We start from the raw sequence: 16,818 nt of genomic DNA on the forward strand, positions 1-16,818 counted from the left end.
GCATTAAATTCACAAATTCACCATGAAAATATTTTTTTCCAGTTATGTGGAGTAAGAATGAACAAAAATCATTTAAAAAACAGATATGGCTTAGCAAGTGTTCTTCCAGGCTTTCTAATTATGTGTTATTCTTTCTTTATAGTAGTGCAGAAAATTCAAGTATGGTAAAAAGTACCTCATCAGTTGCTTGATTGGAAGAACTAATTTAGACTGAACAGGAATGTGCTTGCAGAAAAGGAGAAATGACCTTGTACAGCATGATGTGTACCTACTTATTTACTTTGAAGAGTTTCTAAGTAATTTTCAATTATAATATGATCAATCCTACATAAATTTCTGTTTCTGTTTTATCCAATCATATTCATTCACAGAACCTATATTATTGAGGATGATGAAATTATACAAACTTTCAAAATGTAATAATGTATTACACAATGTGTAATAACATGAAAATGAGCAACTTCATCCATTAACATATATTCATTCTACAAATAACTTTAAGTGTCTACCAGGTGTCAGACACCGAGAAAATTATACCAACTAAAACAGACACATCTCCATCCTACTTGAGCTTAGAGAATTGGCTTCATTACAAAAGCTGGCATTGACATTTTAAGTGTTGTGTTTCAGACACTGTCTACACAATTAAATGTACTAACTATAATTAATTTACTTTTTCAGCAAATTACCCAATAACACTGGCTGACTCTACCTCAAAATTATTTAAATCCTATCATCTGTGGCAACATGGGTGAATTTGAAAGACACTATGTTACAGGAAGTAAACCAGGCACAGAAATACAAACATTGCATGATCTCATTTATATGTGGAATCTAAAAGAGTGAGTTCATAGAAATAGAGAGTAGAACAGTGGTTATTGGTGATTCGGGAGGATAGGGATGATGGAAGATTGGGAGATGTTGTCAACAGGTACAAATTTAGACAGACAGGAAGAATAGTTTCTGCTGTTCTATAACACAGGAGGGTGACTATGCAAATACCAATGTAGTGTATATTTCAAGATAGCTAGAAGAGGTTTTGAATGTTGTCACTACAAAGAAATAATAAGTATTTAAAGTGATGGATGTGGTGATTGCCCCGATTTGATTATTACACAATGTATACATCCATTGAAACATCATACTGTATATAAATATGAGCAATTATTATGTGTCAGTTATAAATGTAAACAATTAATTAATAAAAAGCGTTTAAGAAGATGCCATAATTTAACTTAACAAAAAATATTTTTTAAAAAGAAAGAGCAGTAAATATTATTAATTTAGAGATATAATACTCACACATAAATACCAGCAACTGAACCAACTTTCTACAATCAGGACTTAAAATTAAGTTGTTGAATGTTTTTAATATAGAGTTAATGATCAGATAGAATGACATTAAGAAAGTTTCATAAGAACTTCAAGGCAGAAAATGTATTGCTTTTTCTGCTTACCTGTCAATCAGCTTGGAATTAATAGAGTCCTATCATTCACTACCTCTTGCTGGAACTGTTTACATAAACCAGTCTATTTATTTAAATATTTTTCTTCTGAATTGCAATATTTTTATCTTTAATTTTATCTTGAACTACTAGCATTTTATCTTCCTTTTCTTCCTTTAAAAATTAAATCCTGTTTCCTGCTAAGATATATTTGTAAAATTTTTTAAATCTTTAAGAGTAATGACAAAAATTCTTACCCTAAAATATAAGATTGACAACAGTCTGACCACAACCTAACTTTCTCTTGATCTCAGAATTTCCCCTCCTCAGAGATCACGTAGAAGACTAGAACAGCCTCGTCTCAAAGACAGAGGATCTTTGTTCTATTTCTGATTGTGCTACTGAATTTTTGAATGAACTTTCTCCTCCTCCTCCTCCCACTCCTGTCCTTCCTTTCTTCTTCATCCTTTTATCACCATCACCATTTCAAATGAAATCTATTATTTAACTCTCCACAGCGAAGAGGTATAAACTGAGTTTTTTTGGATATTTGCTAGGAAATTAGAATCTAGAGTCCTGCTTACTTTTCTGTCCACTTCCTTCCTAGTCCTCTCTGACATATCTCCAGGAAGATCTTAGGGCCTGCTGAAGAAAACTCTAGGACTAGATGAATCTCTTCTATCCCATCTAGCAAAATTTCTCCCCTTCTTTCCTAAAACAAGTTTATTAATGATTCTGCTGGTTTCCTACTTCCTTTATTAAATCTATCTCAGAAGCTGTAATCCAAAGATATTTTTCTTTATTAAGTCAACACACTCTCTGTTATATTTACTATGCAGCATTTTTCAAAGTGTCTTTAGGAAGCTGTTAGATATTGATAGTTGTCAGGAAAAAATTAAATGAGAGAGAAATAAAGAGAGACAGAGAAAGTGTGACCAATCTATGTTAAATTAGTATGGGAACAACTGGTATGAACAAGATTTACCTGGGATCTTCAGAAACTCCCAAATATTTTATATTGTGTTTAAGATTCTATATGATGAAGATTTATATGGACTTCTTTATGTACCCCATCATGTCTCATTGTTCATTTGGCCGCTTTTCATGATCTGAAGGCCCTGGACACAGTCTTCTTGATAGGACGCCATTCTTTTTTCAGTAACGAAGTGGTGAATGTGAGACAAGCTATGCTTCCTTTAAATACTTTCACCCTTAATTATCCACAACTTTTATATATGTGTGTGTGGCAACCTAAGGAAAATTCTGGGAGTTAGAGGTAACTTAGCACATCACAGCAAGGTTAACAATCTAAAATATAATATTAGAAATCCCTGTTCTTACAGCTTTTCAATGCTGCTCATCTCTGGGACTTATTTAAATGGCTTCTATAAGAGATTAAAGCACATTTTCAAAAATTCCTTCCACTAAAAGGTGGAATCTGGGTTGGCCTTATTTCCTACAGCTTGCTTTATCCATTGCAAAATGAAACTATTCTAGTTATGGGCTAGCCTTTTATAAGAGGCCTGGATCCTTCCACCTTTTATCTCTGAGCCCTAGGACCCCATGTAAGAATTCCAACTACTGTGATGCGAGGATTCCCTCATCACACAGAGTGAGATAACACAGAGGTGCTCAAATGGCAACTCCGGCCAAGCAATGAGCCAATAGGGAGTGTCCATGGTCAGCCCAGCCCATCCTTCAGATGACTTCAGTCCCAGCTGCTAACTGTCTACAAACACTTGAGTGATCCCAGGTGAAACTACCTAGCTAAAAGCAGGCATACCACAAAACCAGAAGAGATAATGAGTTGCGGTTTCAAGCTACTCAGTTTTGGGATGGCTTGTTTAACACCAATAATATATAAATGGAATAGATAAATGGATAAATGGAATAGCTATTAATACTTCTCTCCACTCTAATAGCACCTCACTATTATATAATTATACATTAACCAACGCCTTTTATAACTCCTGCATTTTTATTCCCATTTTTTCAGTAGGTATATTTTTGTACAATCACGTAGCTCAGAGGAAGGAATAGCCATTATGTATGGAGTAGTTCTTTCAAATAAGGAATTCAAGAAATCCAAACATTTAGGAGGCAAAGTAGAGCACAGACTCTCTAAATTAAAGTAAGAGCTACAAAGCTCATACACATGGATGTTCTCACAAGGGCTGCTATTGCATATGTAGTCTCACATGCATAGATTACAGTTGCCCTCAATCATGTCCATTTTAAAAACAAAGGATCTTAACAATACTTCCAGAATGTGAAAAGCATTAAAAGTGAAATATAAAAATGGTTCTCTTGGTACAAAGTATTAAGTGCATTTCAGAAGTTGGCATTATTTCTAACACAAAATTTTTACCAGAGTTTTTATAAGCAGATAAATGAATAATAGTATAAAATATATAAAACTATAGAATACTATACATGGATTAAAGTTGTAGATCCTTAACACTTTAGGAGAATGAGAGGTATTATATATAAACTAAATCATAAAAGAATAATTGATTTCCGGTACAAATCTTCTAGTCTATTATCAGCATTAGATGAAATAGTAAATTTCTTTTTTCTTACATTGTATAAAGAATGGGTTTTTAACATATGTTTTATGAATCATTTACGAAGTCTTTGGATAGGCATTATACATAAATATCTAAAATTCTGTACTTATTTGTATGTGTGCATTATCTGTGTAGAAGACCCATGTCTTTCATCAGATTTTCAGAGAAAAGAAGAAGCCTAGATGGTTTCAAATTATAACTAGAATTTAATTAAAAAGAATTCACCACAGAGTAAAAGCTACCTGAAAGAACACCAGAATAAAATAGACACGATATTAGAATAGATTATGGAACACTTTAGTTTATATGTAAACCTTATCTCTCAATGTTATAGAAGCCTCTCCTCTGGGACTGACCATACCACCCTGGTTTATTGCACTACCATGATTTTACTTCCCACCCTTCTGGCAGCCTATAGTATTTATTGCCTATCTAGCTCAGGTTTGTGTAATAGATGAGACTCAGGAGGGAAAGTTTCATCTTTTCTATTATCTTTTGTAAACTGCAATGTTGATCACTTGTAAGACAGTAATAATTCAGTTAAAGTGTCATAAATATATGTGTGACATAGATTGGTCTACATGGTACATTCAGACAGAAATAGCTTAGATGTACGATGCCTATGTTGAGAGTTTGAAGTTAGGGACTTTGGATCTAGAGAGCCTAATAAGCAAGGAATGAATAACCACCAACTATTACTATTTTCACTCTACACATCCCGATGGATCCTTCGGTGACCCAGAATAACAACTTCCACCTAAGTTAGAGAAAATATTGACAAATGAAGGTAAGGGCAATTAAATCCAGGTGTATTTGGGCGCTCTGCCATGTTGATAGGAAAAATACCCGAGATACTAATTGGGTACACACTGTAACTAACCCAGAGGAGGAAGTTGACTTTGTTCATCAGCACATGCACACCATTCTAGAGAATATGCTAATACATTGAGCGAAAGAAGAAAATAATTGATAACACTGGCCCTCTAGTCTCTTATGAATGTATATTTAGGAAGTGGAAAAGGGATTTTTGTCTTTTACTTATTTATTCAATTTATTTGCTCTGATACCAATATGGGGGCACATGAAGGCATTGTTCACGGAAGACAACATAAGGATACTATGTTATTCCGGAAGAAAAAATGGATTAAAATTATCACAAAAATTTAACTGTAAAGAACTTTCTGACTAAAATAATTTTTATACTAAAACTGTGGCTAAGTGATTATAAACATTGTTACTGAAAGTATATTCCTGAAATGAAGACTGATATCCATTTGTTGGGAATTACATAGACATTATTATATACACATTCAGCAATCAACAGACATTTCCTTGGACTCTCTATTAATCCTGGGAGTGTGTGTGTTATGTGGGTGTCCTCAGATATATACTCAACTATATTTAACTTCTCCATAAAGAACATGAACACATTAAGTAATTAATGCTTGTCAGTTACTTTGAGTGAATGCCATTTGAAGCAAGTGCTATATTTGTGTTAAGTAATAATAATAATCAAGATAATGGGCTGTCCAATTATGTAGGTTATTTGCTAGCAGTTTTAAAACACACCATATGTTTGCTAGGATGTAGATATTTATTTTTTCTTAAGGAAGACAAGCATTCATCAATGTAAAAGAAAATATTTTTTTAATGTGAGAGGCATGCTGATTTATGTAATGATTCTAAAATTGTCTAATACCTACAGCACAGTCAATCAAGCTGTAGTCAATATGCTAAAGAGTAAGAGAAGGGCCAATTCCTTGGCATTCCTTCTATTGGTTATTTCAGGACTGGAAAATCTTGCACTTCATTCTCATCCAGGAAAGCCATCTTATTTCCCAGGTCAGTTGGTCTTTCACAGACTTTTTCCATACTTATTATCAGATTGCTGTAACTATAAAATTCATTTTAGTCCATTTATTCAACATACTTCTGAAATACTATTGAAAGAAAGGAGGCTGGGTGCAGTGGCTCATGTCTAAAATCCCAGCAATTTGGGAGGTTGAGGTGGGCAGATCACCTGAGGTCAGCAGTTCCAGACCAGCCTGACCAACATGGTGAAACCCCGTCACTACTAAAAATAAAAAAAATTAGCTGGGTATGGTGGTGGGCGCCTGTAATCCCAGTTACCCAGCTACTCGCGAGGCTGAGGCAGGAGCATCGCTTGAACTGAGGAGACGGAGGTTTCAGTGAGCTGAGATCGTGCCACTGCACTCCAGCGTGGGTGACAGAACGAAACTCCATCTCAAAAAAAAAAGAAAAGAAAAAAGAAAAACAAGTAAGGAGTTAAAGCAACAGGCAGCCAGAAATCCATTTGCTCCCCTGTGGAAGACGTCAGTGAAACTGGGAAGAGGGGAGGCAGGCAGGTGACAGTAATTTCCTTTTCAAATGGACTTTCTCAAATAAATAAACTAATGACATTTGCTAAGCATATGCTTTATCTCTAAAAGGCTTGTAGGAAGATTTCTGTGGCTAAGAATTACCTAGAGTGAATAAAACCCGTGGTCAATTATATAAGGCTCTCTGAAGAGTGTTGCCTGAACTATACAACTCTGGTCTGTAAAGTACCTCTTTAAGATTCCTCATAGTATAAGAAATCTCATAAGCCTCACCTACAGACCTCATCTACTCTGGGCCAAAAGTGCATGTCCAATGTGGGAAGCAAGAGCTAGTCAGCTGTCCTTGACATCCTAGATCTCTGCTTCATGTGCACTTGTCGATGGCTTATAATTTTGACATTATTTAATAAAGCCTGATATTGGGTAAGATCCTTGACTTAACAATTCCATGTAATTGTTATATTTTTCTTCCCAATTTTCTACTGCAAAAGCCTCTACCAAACTATTTGTATATAAGTTGTCTTTTATCTCCCATTTTAATAAGCATATGTAACTGTTATGTTCATACTTTTTGTTTTCTACTGTCTTTTAAATAAATTAAATGAAATTTTAAAAAAAGAAGCAAACTTCTGGGAGATAAATAATTTGAGACCAACATATTTTTCTCTAAAAACTCCTCTGTAAAAACGTCTTTGTTCTAGACAAGAGCCAAGGCCTAAAACCCTGAGCAAGATGCATGTCAGATAAACACTACTGGTGGTATTAACGCTAGCAAAACAAGATGGAGGTTTCAACACTGTCCCCCATAACCCAGGCCTTTAACAATACTTATTAGCTCAGTTTCTCCCATTTTCATTTTATATTCCTCACTCTATGAATCATAGCTCTGATTATACAACTTGCATCTTAAAATCTTTAGTGTTGGCTGGGCGTGGTGGCTCACACCTGTAATCCCAGCACTTTGGGAGGCCGAGGTGGGTGGATCACCTGAGGTCAGGAGTTCAAGACCAGCCTGGCCAGCATCCTGTCTCTACCAAAAATATAAAAACTAGCCGGGCGTGGTGGTGAGCCCAGGAGGCTGAGGCAGGAGAATTGCTTGAACCTAGGAGACAGAGGTTGCAGTGAGCTGACACGGTGCCACTGCACTCCAGCCTCAGCGACAGAGTGAGACTCTGTCTCTTTAGTGGCTCAACACTGCTTACAGTGTAAAGTCTAACCTTCTGATTACAGCCACAAGATGTTCAACACCATGATCTCAGTTATCTGGAAAAGAGGATGTTACAAGCTTTTCTATATAATTTATCCCTGTTGCACCAAACTATTTAGTGTTCTCAGAACACTATGCTTCAATCCAGGGCAATTTCTCAATTTTGGTGTTCCTGTGGCTCCTTAATGCTATATATCACAACCACTGTCATAGTGTTTAATTATAAAGGTTGTGCACTGCACAAGGACACTATATTACCTTATAAACATCACAGTAAACGTCTTGTTCTAACAAAATGATCAGAACAGACCATATCCTTTTGTCTCTATTTAGAAATGTCAAACCATCTTGATTAACAAGCTTATCAAAATCAAATGAAGCAGAAGAGACACTTTTTCTGAAAATAAATGGTGGAGGGCAGAATGAAAAAAAAATTGTAGATGCTTTTGGGCTGGGTGCGGTGGCTCATAATCCTAGCATTTTGGGAGGCCAAGCTGAGCACATCTCTTGAGGCCAGGAGTTCGAAGCCAGCCTGGCCAACATGGCGAAAACCCTGTCTCTATTAAAAATACAAAAATCATCCGGGCATGGTGATGAGTGCCTGTAGTCCCAGCTACTCGGGAGGCTGAGGCAGGAGAATTGCTTGAACCCAGGAGGCAGACGTTGGAGACAGCTGAGATTGCACCACTGCACTCCAGCCTGGGCAACACAGAGAGACTCTGTCTTAAAAAAAAAAAAGCAGATGCTTTCAGTAATTCTATCCTTTCACTTCCTGGTAGTCATAAATGCCCTTTCTGCAATTCATAAAATTTCAAAAACTCTCAGCCCAGCAATATGCAAGTGCCCCATTCATAAGCAAAATCTCACTTATCCTTTCCTGCAGAGGGTGACTAGCTGAATCTTAGTTAATACATTGTTCTCTAATTCAAGGTTTTCTGGGCAGTCTGCAGACTGGTCTGTTTAGATATGACCTCAAGGTGCAAAAAGCCATAGCTAAATAACATATTTAACCACCTCCGCACACTAAATATACACTAATGAAGTTAAAACAGGAAAATTATCACTAAAACTCCGATTTAGAAAGGGGAAGAAGGAGAAACAATGTATAAGGCATCTATCATACTTCCGAGACATGGTTTGCAAGGATTCCTTGCCAAGGAAGTGAAATGTTTCTTGGTCAACCAAAGTGAATTCTATTGCTTCTCTTCACTGGAAAATTCACCCTTCCATCACTCTTCCTACTCTTATGTGGAAGAGCAATTGAGCAGCTATGTTGCTTTACCAACTCACTTCCTGTGTGGGTAGTTCCAAGTTTCAAACCTTAGGAGTAAATATCATATGAATCCTTTCTTACTTACCTAGCTTGGGATTTTTCCAGTAATAAAGTGCTTCTTAAAACCACAGTAGGATGCTGGCAAATTTGCAATCTCTCAACTCTCCAACCAAGTAACAAAAGATAGCAATCTTGTTATGTTAGAGCTGATTAATCTGGATCCTGCATCCTTGTATTTTAGCTACAGACTTTGGTGTTCTTCCCCACTTTGGTCTTTAATAGCCTCCTTCTAGGCATCTGCTTCCAAATTACTGGGCTTAGATAATGACGTAAGTATATTTTGCATTTTGCTACAAGACTAAATCATAATGGGTGACTAAAGAGTGAGTGGCAATTCATTTGGTCAGGAAGATCACATAGTATAGGAAGCTTTCACACAGAGCTAGGGAAACAAGCTTCCTCTGTTCCCAATGGCATCTATGATTGTGGTTCTTGCTACTTACCCTGCCAGAGGCAAAACATCTACCTAGTATAACCATAGAGAAGAATGAAATCATGTCCTCTGAAGCATCATAGCCAGAACTGAGGGCCATTATCCTGAGTCAAATGACTCAGAAGCAGAAAATCAAAACTGCACATTCTCACCTACAATTGGGAGCTATACAATGGGTACACATGAATATAAAAATAGAAATAATAGACATTTGGGACTTTGAAATGGGAGAAGTTGGAGGGGGTGAGGGCTGAAAAATTACCTATTACGTACAATGTTCACTATTTGAGTGACTGGGTCACTAGAAGCCTAAATCTCGCCATTACAAAATCTATTCATGTAACAAACATGCACAAGTATCCTCTGAATATAAAATAAAACAACAAAGAAAAAGAAAGAAAGAGAAGAGAGAAAGAGGGAAATAGAAAGAAAGAAAGAAAGAAAGAAAAAGAAAGAAAGAAAGAAAAGAAAAAGAAAGAGGGAAAGAAGAAAAAAAGAAAGAAAGAGGGAAAGAAAAAAGAAAGGAAGAAAGAAAAAAGGAAAAGGAGTAAGGAAAGAAAAAAAAAAAAAAAAAAAAAGGAAAAAAAAAAAAAAAAAAAAAAAAAAAAAAAAAAAAAAGTAAAAAATTCGCCTAGTACAACTTCCCATTACGCATGATTATCTAATTCTCACTCATCATGGATTGCTGGCCACAGCAAACTGTACCATTCTCTTTCCTGTCTTCTTTTAGTTAGGATGGTTGAAACCAAAGCTTAGATCTTCTTTCCTCTAATACCATACTATAAGATTTAAGCATTAGAAAACACATCCTGCTTCCTACTGTTACTCAATCAAGTGTCTGTTTTTTAAGCACAATAGTCATTGGTCTAATCAACACTTTGCTCCTTACAAAAAGATTGTCAAGAATTCCCAATTTGAGGGAATTCTTTCCCTCTCACCCACCCTATCTTGAGTCAATTGATTCCACATTTTGGGTCTTCAAATTCCAAACATTCCCTCTTACTACGAATTATTCTGTTTTCCAGGACACTTTATTCTCAGATGTTAAATAGCCAACTCAAGCCAGTTTTAGCAAATATGGCAAATTCATTAACTCATATAACTAAAAAGATAAAGAAAGGAATCTAGCTTCAGGCCCACTAGTCACACTGACCCAGAGGCTGCCTGTGTCCCTCTGGCTGAGCGCTGCTTTCACGTTCATTCTCTCTCCACAACTTGGCTTTGCCCTCCTTTGTGCAGGCTTTATTTTCAGGTGGTCGCTCCTATTGCAGGATAATGAAAACTCTTCATAGTATTTAGGTTTACATATTGCCAGAAGCAGTTTTTAACAAACTATTACAGTAGGGGAGAGATGGTTGAACCCGATTATCAAAAATAGTTTTTTGCTTTTTTTGTTTTGTTTTTACAGGGCTGGTAACAATGAATCTATAGTGAGGCAGAGAAGAAGAAAAGGAAAATAACCTGTGGGTTCTTTCACATCTTAACCCAGTAACAACCCAAGCTTTTTCAGAATTGTCAATAATTCTCACATTCATTTTATGACATGATTTTGAATATGTTGAAACTTACTCTAACATAATTTCCGGATGTACATGTTTAAAAATAAAAGGAAAGTCTCCAGGGCACATCTGAGTGTTCTTTCTTCTCCACATTTGATGATGTTTGGGCAGAAACATCAGCAACAAGCAGCACTAAAAGGAAACAAATAAGAAAAAGTGAGATTATGTAATAAAATGCCATATGTCAAAAATTCACAAGGCAAAAAAAGAGATACAAATTTAGCACATTAGAGTGGTTGTCCTTTTAGAGGGAAGTAGAAGGACTAAAAGAAGTTAAAAGGGGATCTAGCCATTCATGAAGGGGTTGACTTTACAAAGAGGAAAATAACCCCCTTCTCTGAGAAAGGAGGAAAAGGGCAAGTGTGAAAACTTTTGAAGAAATGAAAGTCATCTAAGGTGTGTATTTCAGTACCTGGGTATTTGAGGAAAATGAAACATGTTTCAAATGATTTCTGTAGCAAGCTAACACTGGAGATGAATAATATAAATACTGAGTACTACTGAGGAAATCAGCCACAATAGGAAAGAATACAGTTGAAATGCAGTAGGCAAATAATAATAATCACAGTATAGACATCTTTTAGAGAATAAAACATTATCACAGAAACAAAACCCAAAAACATAGTTAATGATTCAGTAGATTAATTAGTTCTTTTTTCCTAACAGATTTTTTTTTCCAGGCTAAAAACAAGAACATAAAATGTCAACAGTGGGATTTACCCAGAATTGAAGATTGGCAACCTTTCAAAAAGAGAAGAGTAAAATTATTTGTGAGAATTTGAGACCACGAATTACTTTAGGAGGAAATGTTTCTTTCCCAATCCTAATGTCTTCTTCCATATAGGGAGAGTTTTCTTAGCAAATATTTCTTGGCTTCCTTTGCTCAGTTGCTCCTCTTCAGAGAGAGAGGACTAAATTCATATGATTCTCATCTAGCCCCATTCTCTCTTTTTCAGTGAGACACATGACTACCTGCCTATAGGGATTGCATGCTTTCTGATGGCTCTTTCATGCTGTGAAACTTACGAAGACATTATTTCCCCCTTTGGAAAAGTGAAGAGAGGAGGAAAGAGGTTCTAAAGTTTGTGAGAGTAGTAGTTTACATTTTAAAAAGTGTTCAGATTTGGCACACTGAAAATGGAAATTGTAAGATGGATATTTGGGAAGTGATATAATGAGAAGAAGAAATCTGGCAGAGCCTTGATCAAAAGGCTTTAAATGCTGGAGATACTTTATCATTGCAGTCTATGTGGGAAGTTGGCATATGCCTGTAATTCTATGATGTGACTGTATTTTTATAGTTGTGAGTTTAACGGCTGGGTCTTCCTTGAATTTTCAGGCCACATGGAACATCACTGTATTAGTCTGTTCTTGTACTACTATAAAGAAATACCTGAAACTGAGTAATTTACCCAGAAAAGAGGCTTCGTTGGCTTATGGTTCTGTAGACGATACAGGAAGCATGATTCTGGCATCTTGGCTTTTAGGGAGGCCTCAGGAAGTTTACGATTGTGGCAGAAGGTGAGGGGGGGGAGTCGGCAAGTGTTATATGGTGGGAGCAGGAACAAGAGAGTTAGAGAGGAGGTGCCACACACTTTTAAACAAGATCTTGTGGGAACTCACTCACCATACAGGACTGAGGGTGGGTGGTGCTAAAACATTCATGAGAACTTCACCCCCATGATCCAATCACCTCCCACCAGGCTCCACCTTCAACACTGGTGATTACAATTCGACATGGATTTGTGTGGGGACACAGATCCAAACCATATCAGTCACCTTGACTTAAGGTAATTGTCCTTTGGTATATTTAGCCAATTCTTGAGCTAATGAGTATGCATTTCAGAAAACACTATCCCTTCTCTGTAAAGGCTGAGATCTTCCGAGCTGAACACAGGCTTCAGGAAACACACAGGCCTTACATCTAAGGGCTGATACAGTTTGTCCTTGATCTTCATGAGGCAGCATAGCCTGGCATTATAAATGTGTTTACATGAGAATGGATCTTCATATGCTTTGGTAGGAAGAATATAATTTGCTACTTTTCAACCCAAGACAGCTGAGTTATAAGTTTACTAGAATATCCCAGTAAGTCTGGATATAAATTGTTAGTATCAGGCCTAAGTAAATAGTAATGGGTCAGCTGCTGCAAATTTTGTTTCGCAAATCAAGGAGAAAACAATTTTGTGGGTTGGCCCCATGCCCAAGAGTCATAACATATCAAAATAATCACTGGATGAGTTTCAAGGTGATACAATTTTTATAGATGAGCCTGCAGGTGTCCTGCGTGTTGATATTAGAAGACTGCAAATACTGTATACTTAGGACTCCAGGGTAAAACATAACTAACAGTAGAAATATTAAAAGGGGAGCCAGTAGAACAGTAATAGACTGAATACAAGCAGGCCTTATTGGATATTGGCCTGAGAAAAGAGTATCTCCTGCATGAAGATGAATAAGAATTATTTAACAAAGGATGGATGCTATTGACAGATACAGACATAATGATTTTATTATTATCCTACAGGAAAGCCTCATAAGACAAAATCTAAATGAGGATTTAGTAAGACAAGCAAAAATACAGATTACCAAAATCAGGAACAAAAGAGAAGTCTTCACAATAATCCTTATAGACGTTAAAAGTAGCATAAGTGAACATTCTGAAAAACTTTATGCTGAGAATTTGAATAGTTAGATAAAAAAGACAAACTTCAGGAACGAAAAAAATAACAAAATTGACTCGAGCAACAAAAAATGAGATAAATCTATACCAAGCAAAGAAATTGATTCTTAAAAATCTTTCTGCAAAGAAAGTTCAGACTCGGATGGCTTCACTAGTAAATTCTAGAAAACATTTTTTTTTCCCAGCTACTCGGTGTAGAAGAGAGGGAGTCGCGCTCTCGCGCCCAGGCTGGAGTGCAGTGGCGCAATCTCGGCTCACTGCAAGCTCCGCCTCCTGGGTTCACGCCATTCTCCTGCCTCAGCCTCTCCGAGTAGCTGGGACTACAGGCGCCTGCCACCACGCCCAGCTAATTTTTTTGTATTTTTAGTAGAGACGGGGTTTCACCGTGGTCTGGATCTCCTGACCTCGTGATCCGCCCGCCTCGGCCTCCCGAAGTGCTGGGATTACAAGCGTGAGCCACCGTGCCCGGCCTAGAAAACATTTAAGAAAAAAAAAATACCAATTTTACACAAACATTTTCAAAAAAACAGAGAAGGAAAAAATAACTTTTACGAGGTCAACTCATTTTGTGAGGTCACTTTGTTAACCTGACACCAAAGCAAGACAAAGATATCACAAGAAAACCACAGTCGAATATACTTCATGAAAATAAATACAAAAGTCCTTAACAAACATTAGAAAATTGAAACTAGCAACTTGTGAAAAGGATTATACCACATGGTCAAGTGAGTTTTGCCTTAGGAATGCAATGTCCGTTTAGTCTGAAATCCGATTAATGTTACATGTCATATTAATAGAATAAAGACATGATCATCTCAATAATCTCAATAGATGCCAAAAAATTAAAAAAATAAAAACACACATCTATTCATGACAAAAACTCAACAAATCCAAGAAACTAGAAATAGAAGGGAACTTACCCAAGCTTGTAAAAGACATCTTGAAAAAAACTAAACTAAAGCACATATCATACAAATGGTAAATGACTAAATGCTTTCCCCATAAGAGCGGGGATAAGTCAATACTATCTCTTTCAACTTCTATTCAGCACTGGTAATGCAGTTTCTAGCCAATTGAAACTCTAGGTAATTAAAGCCATTCAGATTTTAAAAGACAGAAATAATAGTGCATTTATTCACAGCAAATGTGTTCTTATATGTAGAAAATCCCAAAGAATTTACCCCCTAACACTTCCAAAAAAAAAAAAAATACTAGAGCAAAGAAGTGAGTAGCAAGGTTGTGGGTAGCAATATAAGTATACAAAAATCAAAAGTTAAAAATCAAAATAAAATTTTACAAAATTATGTTTGTATGTATTAGTAATGAAAAATCCAAATCCATAAAAAACTAATTTTATTTAAGAAAACATTTTCATTCACCATAGTATACAGAAAATAAAATATAAAATGAGTTTTTGTCATGAATAGATGTGTTTTATTTTTTTAAATTTTTTTGGCTTCTGTTGAGATTACTGAGATGATCGTATTTTTTATTCTTTATTCTATTAATATGACATGTGACATTCATTGGCTTTCAGATATTAAAACCTTCATAGCAATAAATAAACTACTTAGGAATAAATTTTAATTAAAAAGTGAATGACCTTTGTATTGAAAACTACAAAGCATTGACAAGAAAAGTTAAAGACCTAAATAAACAAAAAAGGTATGTTGAATTAGAATACTAAATACCATTAAGAGGGTAGTTATTTCAAAATATATCTTTTTTTAATAGAAATTGACCAGCTAGAAATACAAAGAACCTAGACTAGTCAAACAATTTTGAAGAAAGAAGAATAAATTTAGAAGACACATGACCTGATTCCACAGCTTCCCTGAAAGCTGTAATCAAGAGTGTGGTACTGGCATAAAGGTAGACACATAGATCAACGGAACAGAACAGAAATAATCACATATATAAGATTAATCGATTTGCAACACAAGTGCCAACATAATTAAATGAGGGAAAAGATAGTATAAAAAAAGGGTTCTAGAGAAATTGGAGATTCACATTGTAGGGAAATGGCAAGAATAAGCATGGACCCTTACCTCACACCACAAAGAAAAATGACTTGTAATAGGTCATAGCCCTAAATTTAAGTGCAAAACTGTACAACTTCTTAGATAAAGCATAGAAGATAATCCTTGTGACTTTGTATTAAGAAAAAAATTCTCGGATATAAGACAAAAAACATAATACCTAAAATAAATAAAAATAATAAACCAGACTTCATAAGAATTTAAATGTCTTGTTTTTCAACAAGACATTATTGAGAAAATGACAAGATAAGCCACAGAGAAGCAAAAAGCACCTGCAAAACATATTTCTGATAAAAGACTTTTATCCAAAATATATAATACATTCTTACAACTCAACCATAAGAGGACAATCTAAATAGAAAATGGACAAAAATATTTGAATGAACACTTAACCAAATAAGATATACAAATGGCAAATATGCACATGAAGAGGTCCTAAAAATCATTAGTCATTACAGAAACAACTGTTGCAATTACAGCATGATACTACTATGTGCCTACTGCAGTGCTCAAATAGAAAATACTTTGAAATAGATGCTGATGAAAATGTAGAAAAAGTAGAAGCTTTATACATTACAAGGATGTAACATGTTATAGACACTTTGGAAAAGCAATTTTTCAATTTTTTAAAAGTCATAAGATCCAGTAGTTTTACTCTTTGGTGGGTTAGGAAAACACGTCCACACAAAGATTTGTACTTAAATATTCAGCGCAGTATTATTAATAATAGCCCAAAATTGAAAACAATCCACATGTCTATCAACTGGTAAGTGGATAAACAAAATTTGGTATATCCATATGATGGAATAGTTTTCAACAAGAAAAAGGAACAAAGTAATGGTATATGCACTTGCATGAATAAACCTCAAAACCATTATGCCGACCAAAGAAGCATAACTAAAAGAAACCTGTGAAATTCCATCCTAGCAGGCACTGGCTATACCTATGTGCTACACTACAGAAAAATACTGAGTCCTAAAATATTATTTTGTGAAGGCTATGTCATTTGATAGATTCCATGTCCCAGTCCTGTAGTTCAAGTGTCACAGAAGTCTATGGAGAAAGATAAATTACAAGATTTTAAAGAGTGGGGTGGTCAAGAAACATGCCTGTTGGCAATAGCAGTGACCATACTGAATATCTGAGCTTTGCAAGAAGACAACAATATTTTAGTGCTACTATCTGACAGAATGATGAGCTATGTTGTTTGCTG

The 16,818-nt window shown here is 35.6% G+C and overlaps 1 long non-coding RNA gene across 1 annotated transcript in view; it reads right to left on the reverse strand.

Moving 5' to 3' along the window:
* LOC116457868 (uncharacterized) overlaps positions 1-11,015 on the reverse strand; it is a 34,900-nt gene extending 23,885 nt beyond the window's left edge. Inside the window, exon 1 of the long non-coding RNA XR_004245128.1 lies at positions 10,917-11,015. This is a non-coding gene — a long non-coding RNA (uncharacterized LOC116457868). The remainder of the gene's footprint in view (positions 1-10,916) is intronic.
* Positions 11,016-16,818: the final 5,803 nt, after the last annotated feature.

This window comes from Hylobates moloch, unplaced genomic scaffold (assembly GCF_009828535.3).
Source record: "Hylobates moloch isolate HMO894 unplaced genomic scaffold, HMol_V3 SCAFFOLD_18, whole genome shotgun sequence".
Taxonomy (NCBI): domain Eukaryota; kingdom Metazoa; phylum Chordata; class Mammalia; order Primates; family Hylobatidae; genus Hylobates; species Hylobates moloch.